General features: G+C 35.0%; 1 protein-coding gene across 1 annotated transcript in view; it reads left to right on the forward strand.

Annotated features, from left to right (window-relative positions):
• LOC106566473 (rho GTPase-activating protein 39) overlaps positions 1–10,433 on the forward strand; it is a 143,674-nt gene that overhangs the window by 1,122 nt on the left and 132,119 nt on the right. The window lies entirely within an intron of this gene.

Here is a 10,433-nt window from a genome sequence, read left to right on the forward strand (position 1 = left end):
TTCCTCTGGTGCTGTGTCAGTCAATCTGCCGCTCAGTCAGTCACCTCCCATCCTGACGTCCATGTGTCCAGCATGCTTTCCTCTGGTGCTGTGTCAGTCAATCTGCCGCTCAGTCAGTCACCTCCCATCCTGACGTCCATGTGTCCAGCATAATGGCAACCATCAGCGGCGTGGGCGTATTTTATCCATATTATAGTTCAATTGACCAGAGTCGATTAGCTGTTTAGTGTTGGCCTCATGCTATATTCCATTTATATAAAGACATATAAAGATTGGGGTAGTTTAGATGAATTTGTTAGCCTGTAATCAGTTGATGTGCAGTGCAGTGGATAGAGCAGTCTATTGCTCTTACTGAATAGAGATGTGTTACTACTGTATATATAATTATAGAGATGTGTTACTACTGTATATATAATTATAGAGATGTGTTACTACTGTATATATAATTATTTTGATGTCTGACTACTGTATATATAATTATAGAGATGTGTTACTACTGTATATATAATTATAGAGATGTGTGACTACTGTATATATAATTATAGAGATGTGTGACTACTGTATATATAATTATAGAGATATGTGACTACTGTATATATAATTATAGAGATGTGTTACTACTGTATATATAATTATAGAGATGTGTTACTACTGTATATATAATTATAGAGATGTGTTACTACTGTATATATAATTATAGAGATGTGTGACTACTGTATATATAATTATAGAGATGTGTGACTACTGTATATATAATTATAGAGATGTGTGACTACTGTATATATAATTATAGAGATGTGTTACTACTGTATATATAATTATAGAGATGTGTTACTACTGTATATATAATTATAGAGATGTGTGACTACTGTATATATAATTATAGAGATGTGTGACTACTGTATATATAATTATAGAGATGTGTTACTACTGTATATATAATTATAGAGATGTGTGACTACTGTATATATAATTATAGAGATGTGTGACTACTGTATATATAATTATAGAGATGTGTTACTACTGTATATATAATTATAGAGATGTGTGACTACTGTATATATAATTATAGAGATGTGTGACTACTGTATATATAATTATAGAGATGTGTGACTACTGTATATATAATTATAGAGATGTGTTACTACTGTATATATAATTATAGAGATGTGTGACTACTGTATATATAATTATAGAGATGTGTGACTACTGTATATATAATTATAGAGATGTGTGACTACTGTATATATAATTATAGAGATGTGTGACTACTGTATATATAATTATAGAGATGTGTTACTACTGTATATATAATTATAGAGATGTGTTACTACTGTATATATAATTATAGAGATGTGTTACTACTGTATATATAATTATAGAGATGTGTGACTACTGTATATATAATTATAGAGATGTGTGACTACTGTATATATAATTATAGAGATGTGTGACTACTGTATATATAATTATAGAGATGTGTTACTACTGTATATATAATTATAGAGATGTGTGACTACTGTATATATAATTATAGAGATGTGTTACTACTGTATATATAATTATAGAGATGTGTTACTACTGTATATATAATCACACTTGAAGGCAGTCCAAGTTACACATTGTAAAGACAGTGAGCAAATGGAGGCCATGGAAGCGTTAACTATGTTTTATTGTGCTGTGGAAGCCAGAGTTGGATTGTATGATTGTGGTCCGATTTTAATGATCAGTTTCTTCTCTTGAATCTTGGCAGATGTTACTACAAATTGCTTGGTTCCTTTACCAAAGTAAAAACATAAATAAAAAAACACATGCATGTTCCATAGCACTGTTACTATTATACTAACTGTTACTATTATACTAACTGTTACTATTATACTAACTGTTACTATTATACTAACTGTTACTATTATACTAACTGTTACTATTATACTAACTGTTACTATTATACTAACTATTACTATTATACTAACTGTTACTATTATACTAACTGTTACTATTATACTAACTGTTACTATTATACTAACTGTTACTATTATACTAACTGTTACTATTATACTAACTGTTACTATTATACTAACTATTACTATTATACTAACTGTTACTATTATACTAACTGTTACTATTATACTAACTGTTACTATTATACTAACTGTTACTATTATACTAACTATTACTATTATACTAACTGTTACTATTATACTAACTGTTACTATTATACTAACTGTTACTATTATACTAACTATTACTATTATACTAACTGTTACTATTATACTAACTGTTACTATTATACTAACTATTACTATTATACTAACTGTTACTATTATACTAACTATTACTATTATACTAACTGTTACTATTATACTAACTGTTACTATTATACTAACTGTTACTATTATACTAACTGTTACTATTATACTAACTGTTACTATTATACTAACTATTACTATTATACTAACTGTTACTATTATACTAACTGTTACTATTATACTAACTGTTACTATTATACTAACTGTTACTATTATACTAACTGTTACTATTATACTAACTATTACTATTATACTAACTGTTACTATTATACTAACTGTTACTATTATACTAACTATTACTATTATACTAACTATTACTATTATACTAACTGTTACTATTATACTAACTATTACTATTATACTAACTGTTACTATTATACTAACTGTTACTATTATACTAACTATTACTATTATACTAACTGTTACTATTATACTAACTGTTACTATTATACTAACTGTTACTATTATACTAACTGTTACTATTATACTAACTATTACTATTATACTAACTGTTACTATTATACTAACTGTTACTATTATACTAACTATTACTATTATACTAACTGTTACTATTATACTAACTATTACTATTATACTAACTGTTACTATTATACTAACTATTACTATTATACTAACTGTTACTATTATACTAACTGTTACTATTATACTAACTATTACTATTATACTAACTATTACTATTATACTAACTGTTACTATTATACTAACTGTTACTATTATACTAACTATTACTATTATACTAACTATTACTATTATACTAACTGTTACTATTATACTAACTGTTACTATTATACTAACTGTTACTATTATACTAACTGTTACTATTATACTAACTGTTACTATTATACTAACTATTACTATTATACTAACTGTTACTATTATACTAACTATTACTATTATACTAACTATTACTATTATACTAACTGTTACTATTATACTAACTGTTACTATTATACTAACTGTTACTATTATACTAACTGTTACTATTATACTAACTGTTACTATTATACTAACTATTACTATTATACTAACTGTTACTATTATACTAACTGTTACTATTATACTAACTGTTACTATTATACTAACTGTTACTATTATACTAACTATTACTATTATACTAACTGTTACTATTATACTAACTATTACTATTATACTAACTATTACTATTATACTAACTGTTACTATTATACTAACTGTTACTATTATAATAACTGTTACTATTATACTAACTGTTACTATTATACTAACTGTTACTATTATAATAACTGTTACTATTATACTAACTGTTACTATTATACTAACTGTTACTATTATACTAACTGTTACTATTATACTAACTGTTACTATTATACTAACTGTTACTATTATACTAACTGTTACTATTATACTAACTATTACTATTATACTAACTGTTACTATTATACTAACTGTTACTATTATACTAACTGTTACTATTATACTAACTGTTACTATTATACTAACTATTACTGGGGAGAGTTTTCATGTCTGGGAAAGGGACAGGTGTTACCCCCCACCGATATAGTGTAACACGTTTTTGCTGTTGATCCTCGTGTAGCCGCTTCTCACTTCTGCGTATTGATCATTTACACTGTCTGCTGTGCTACAGTAAAATAATACAACAGGCTTGAAGTAGGCTGGAGATTAAGTTTACATTACTCAAACTTTATAGAAAAACGGATTGTCTCGGTTTCCCTTTGCGTGCCTCAAATTTAAATGTTCTCTTTATTTGCAATGCAAATGGTATTCTATGGAAATGAAAAAGAACAAACATTTGTCAAACACAAATCGTTATTACAATATAAACACAGTCTAAGACAATAACATGTAGTTAATGATTTGAACAAACCCCCCCCCACCCCACCCCATCCATGGGTATCTCAGGTGAACAGGAGCATTGCTGAAATAAATAGTGTTAGGTTCTGACGTCTTCATCACCCACACACAACCTCCACTACTTGTGTTGTTCCATCATTAAAATTAATGTTCTACAGTTGAGTAAAGCTATCCTGATGCAGGCAGACAACAATTGTCTTCACTTGGATATACAGACAGTTATGGCTGGAGACGACACATGACGGACAGCCATAATGACATTGTGTAGTTGTGTAACATTGGTGGCATTATGGTTACTACTGGCTGAGGCCTCTGCTGTTGTAGCGTGTTCTATAATGTCTCTCTCTCTTATGGTTATATTCTCCCTCCAACTGAGTCTCCACTCTTTCCTTTCACCCCTGTTCTGTTTGTCTTTGTCTGAGCCCAGGCACGCCAGGTATGTGGGACTGTTTTTACTGGTCGGGGTCACTTTGTGCTGACTGGGAGTTTGGCCTGAAAAGCTGCATTGTTGGGCCACTGCCTGCAGGATGAATCAGAGAGAGCTGACCATTGTGGACATCATCAATGACAATTTTAGATGTTGTCAAAGCCCTTCAGTCCTCCACAGCTGAGTGTGTTTATTTTATTTATTTAACTGTTATTTAAATAGGCAAGTTAGTTAAGAACAAATTATTATTTACAATGACAGCCTACCCTGGCCAAACCTGGACAACGCTGGGCCAATTGTGCGCCATCCTATGGGACTCCCAATCACATCCGGATGTGATACAGCCTGGATTCGAACCAGGGACTGTAGTGACACCTCTTGAACTGAGATGCAGTGCCTTAGACCGCTGCACCACTCGGGAGCCCTAGAAAGCTGGTTGGTTAATGGAAAGTAACTGTGTCGGTTCACGTGCACGCTCCTTTATGTGCACATGTGCTATTGTTTGCGTTGTTGTTGTTGTTGTATATCTGTAGGCTATAATAGGTTTGAGTCAACGTGGCTAAACAGTGATCCCCATACTGGTAGGGTGAGAACAGGCAGGGAGTGGTACAGTAGGACAAACCCTGGGAATGGTAGGGTGTGTCAGTGCAGAGACCTTCTCTGCTGGGTGGGGTGGTGGGTTGGTGCTGTCTGCATAATGAACCTCGGTGGGGAGAGAGACAGCTGTGAGGAGGCGTGTCGGAGCTGCCCAGGCCATGAATTAATGAGACTGTACTGCTACACACTGAAGCCGTGGTAGAGCACTTCTAAACCTGATATGTAAGTTTGTCTTGTGTTGTTAGAAAGTCATGACTATCTAAAGCAACGGCGATGGATTAACTGAGGGGTATCCTACGAAACAGGTTTGAGGAGTTAGATTTGACCAAAGTTACCTCACTAAGTTCAACTCAGGATAACCGGCCATACCTTAAAAGGTATAACTTTCTAACAACACAAGACAATCTAAAGCAACGGCGATGGATTAACTGAGGGGTATCCTACGAAACAGGTTTGAGGAGTTAGTGAGGTACATTTGGTCAACTCTAAGTTCAACTCAGGATAACCGGTCATACCTTTTAGCCAGGTACATTTCTATGGCAACGAGTCCTTCAGAACTAACTTGCTCCGGGCAGACTAACTCCACTTACCCCGAATGAAATTACTGATCCGCAAGTTGAGGACCAATGAAATCAGATTTCCTCCCTCTTGCAAAGATTGCATCATCATCACCTTCATTTGAGGAAAACGTATTTTTTTATTTATTAATTAATCAATAGTTTTATTTGTGTGTGTTAAAGAGTCTAAGGCAATCTACAACAGCAGAGGCCTCAGCCAGTAGTAACCATAATGCCACCAATGTTACACAACTACACAATGTCATTATGGCTGTCCGTCATGTCTCGTCTCCAGCCATAACTGTCTGTATATCCAAGTGAAGACAATTGTTTTCTTCATCATGTGTCCGGGTCTGTCACAACCGGCCGTGACCGGGAGTCCCTTAGGGCGGTGCACAATTGTCCCAGCGTCGTCAGGGTTAAGGGAGGGTCTGGCCAGGGGGGCCTTTACTTGGCTCACCGCGCTCTAGGAGTCGCTAGAGCGCGGTGAGCCTGCAGGCTGACTTCGGTCGTCAGTTGAACGGTGTTTCCTCTGACACATTGGTGCAGCTGACTTCCGGGATAAGCGAGCTGGTGTTGAGAAACGCTGTTTGGTGGGTCATGTTTCGGAGGACGCATGACTCCATCGTCACCTCTCCCGAGCCTGTTGGGGAGTTGCATCAATGAGACGAGATCGTAAATGGATATGACGAAATTGGGAAGAAAAAGGGGGTAAAATAAAAATATATAAATACTATTAAAATGTGTAATGTTAAAATATATCACATTACACATTTATTAATGACAGAATGCATTTTAAACGTCACGCAATGAAACACTATTTTATGACTTAATAAAACGTGAAACAAGGTGCTTGTGCATTAATAATCACACCAAAGACGCCATTAACGATACGTAATAAAATAAAGACAACATTAACGATACGTTATAAAATAAAGACAACATTAATGATACGTTATAAAATAAAGACAACATTAATGATACGTTATAAAATAAAGACAACATTAATGATACGTTATAAAATAAAGACAACATTAATGATACGTAATAAAATAAAGACAACATTAATGATACGTTATAAAATAAAGACAACATTAATGATACGTAATAAAATAAAGACAACATTAATGATACGTAATAAAATAAAGACAACATTAATGATACGTTATAAAATAAAGACAACATTAATGATACGTAATAAAATAAAGACAACATTAATGATACGTTATAAAATAAAGACAACATTAATGATACGTTATAAAATAAAGACAACATTAATGATCCGTTATAAAATAAAGACAACATTAATGATACGTCATAAAATAAAGACAACATTAATGATACGTAATAAAATAAAGACAACATTAATGATGCGTTATAAAATAAAGACGGTATTAATGATACATTATGTTACAACCTGGCTCAAGATTGTAACAATGGGAAACTACACTGAGTAAAGGAATAATACAATTAATTTATTCCATAAATAAAGTAAACACTCACAACAATAATCAGATGAGGCTAGAAGGTCAGTAAATTATGTGTCAACTGCCAAAACCACAACGAAACAACCAAAGGTATGCATGGACAGAGGAATCTCTTGCTGAATGTGGAAACAGTGGCTTTATTGTAACGGCCGTCTTATGAAGTGGACCAAGGCGCAGCGGGTTGAGTGCTCATTTTAACTTTATTTAGAACACTTACGAAACAAAACAAGACAAGAAACCGAACGGCCGACAAAACAGTAATGCAGGCTACACACAGCAATGCAAAAACAACCTCCCACACTTCCCATTACAAACACACCCCTATACATAGGACCTTCAATCAGAGGCAACGAGGAACAGCTGCCTCCAATTGAAGGCCAATCCCAATTAACTAAACATAGAACTAAACACCCTAGATCTAACATAGAAATACACTAACCTAGAACATAACCCATAAACCCCGAAACACATAAAACAAACACCCCCAGCCACGTCCTGACCAAACTACAATAACAAATAACCCCTTTACTGGTCAGGACGTGACATTTATGCCACAGCTGACCTTTCACAGGTGTGCCCCATCAGCACTGACGACCCTCCCAGCTCCGCCCACCAATCTCCTGCAGGAAGTAAGCACAGCAAAACCCAGTAGACAGAGCAGGGAGGGGCTGTCACAGTTATAAGATAGACAGCATTAACAATAAGTAATAAAATAAAGACGGCATTAATGGTACGTTATAAAATAATGACGGTATTAAACGATAAGTAATAAAATAAAGACGCCATTAACGATACTTAATAAAATAAAGACGGTATTAACAATAAGTAATAAAATAAAGACGGCATTAATGGTACGTTATAAAATAATGACGGTATTAAACGATAAGTAATAAAATAAAGACGCCATTAACGATACTTAATAAAATATAGACAGCCCTTCTAAAAGCCTATTTCACACCACAGCCTGCTGAATTTTTCATTTTGATTTAGGCACAAATGAATATGTGGCACTAATTTGCCCATTGATTGATGTTTCAGCATTGTCTCAATGACGAGTTCGGCGTTCGACTAGTCATGTGCAACGTTCACACACAGTTACACACCTGCTAGAGTTATCGGCAGACGGATGAACAATATCCACCGTCCTAGTACGGATGAAGCCTGAGCTGAATGTGAAGCAAACTGAAGCTAGTTAGCTTTAGAAAACCCTGAGTAGATCTAGCTTGCTTCGTAGGATACCCCTCTGGCATAGATCAAACATGGAATAGAATGCTGAATATACTCTGAGAGCCTGTTAACATGTCTAGTCTGACCAAGTCTCTATACTGTATCTATTGTTAAACCATTCACCTCATGGACTTGCCACCCCTTGGAGTCTGGTTCCTCAACCTGGACTCAGGGGTAGACGTAACATAGTAAATGTAAATCCGGGACACCCCAATTAATATGATATGGTACGTTTCGAATGGTATGTATTCATTTGTGGATGTCCATCATCTATTTCATATTATATTTTATGAATTGCAGTCATGTTATGAATTTGCAAAAATTATGATTTGTTACCAATTGAAATTTGTTGTGGCTAATGTTAGCTAGACTAGGGGTTAGGCTTAGGAGTTAGGTTAAGAAAGAGTTAGCTGGCCTCCTGAGTGGGCCAGTTTTTCATAGCCACTGTGTTTCTGCCTCTGCATTGCTTGCTCTTTGGGGTTTTCGGCTGGGTTTCTGTATAGAAATTTGTGACAACTGTTGATGTAAAAAGGGCTAAATAAAATACATTTGATATTCCATTTGGGGGAAAACACAGCAACCAACACTGGGACTAATGTTACTCTAATACCGTGTTTCCCATATATGTATGCGACCAATAAAATGGGATTTAATTTTGATTTGATTTGAATTCCCCTTATTCAACTCATTGAGGGCATGAGGATTAGTTGACAAGTTGAATCAGGTGTGCTTGTGTGCTGTTGGGGGTATTTGAGGACTGGAGTTGAGAAACACTGTTGTAATGAGTAGATATTTCCACAAACACTTCAGTTGCCTAAACATTCCCCAAAATACTCCTGCAGTCCAAACCCCCTTGGCGCCCATCTCTCTCCGTTTGGTTTGACCACTACCCAGTAGGTGCTTGTCTGTGGTTGTGTGGATTTAACTCACAGTATTTAACTGGTCTAACTGGCCTGTACCCCTGGCATGGTGGTCCATAGGCCTGGGTCCCAAAGTAGTAGTCGGTAAAAACGCCTGCTCATTAGGATGGGCAGTGATTCAGGGTCTCAGCTCATTAACATAGCTAGGACGTGTGCTACATTGACCCTACTCCTGGGTCATGACTTGAAGACCCATGCCAGGTTTGGCTCCTAGCCCACAGTGTGATGAGGAATACGCTGTACACTTGGAGATGATGTGTTATCTAACTGCCTGCTTCCTGGTGAATAGTTAGAAAGTACCAAGTAACATTTCAATCACTGCTGGTACTACAATGCCCTCACCCTAAACTTCACCTGCTGGTTGTTTTAACGTTTTAGTAGAAGAAACAGTTGAATGTTACGTTTGTTAAATGTTAAAATTTGGTTTCATCTTTCATGACATTATCAGACGTCACGCTGAGAACTTCCACTTCCTAGTATTCTCACTCTGGCCATCATACATAACAGATCAGCAGTGCGAGAATCAGAACAAAGTGTGTGCTGTCTGTATTTTCTCTGTGCTTCTCAGATAGTCTCTGTTCTGATCTGGGGTTCTACTCTGTAAGTTGCTGTGTGTGTTCTTTTTAATTTTTTTATTTCACCTTTATTTAACCAGGTCGGCTTGTTGAGAACAAGTTCTCATTTACAACTGCGACCTGGCCAGGATAAAGCAAAGCAGTTCGACACAAACAACAACACATAGTTACACATGGGATAAACAAACGTACAGTCAATAACACAATAGAAAAAAAAGAAAGTCTATATACAGTGTGTGCAAATGGCGTAAGGAGGTAAGGCAATAAATAGGCCATAGTAGCAAAGTAATTACAATTTAGCAAATAAACACTGGAGTGATAGATGAGCAGATGATGATGAGCAGATGATGGTGTGTAAGTAGTGATACTGGTGTGCAAAAGAGCAGCAAAGTGGGCTATTTACAGATGGACTATGTATAGCTGCAGCGATCGGTTAGCTGCTCAGATAGCTGATGTTTAAAG

The sequence above is a fragment of the Salmo salar genome, chromosome 13 (assembly GCF_965601325.2).
Source record: "Salmo salar chromosome 13, fSalSal1, whole genome shotgun sequence".
In the NCBI taxonomy this organism is placed as follows: Eukaryota; Metazoa; Chordata; class Actinopteri; order Salmoniformes; family Salmonidae; genus Salmo; species Salmo salar.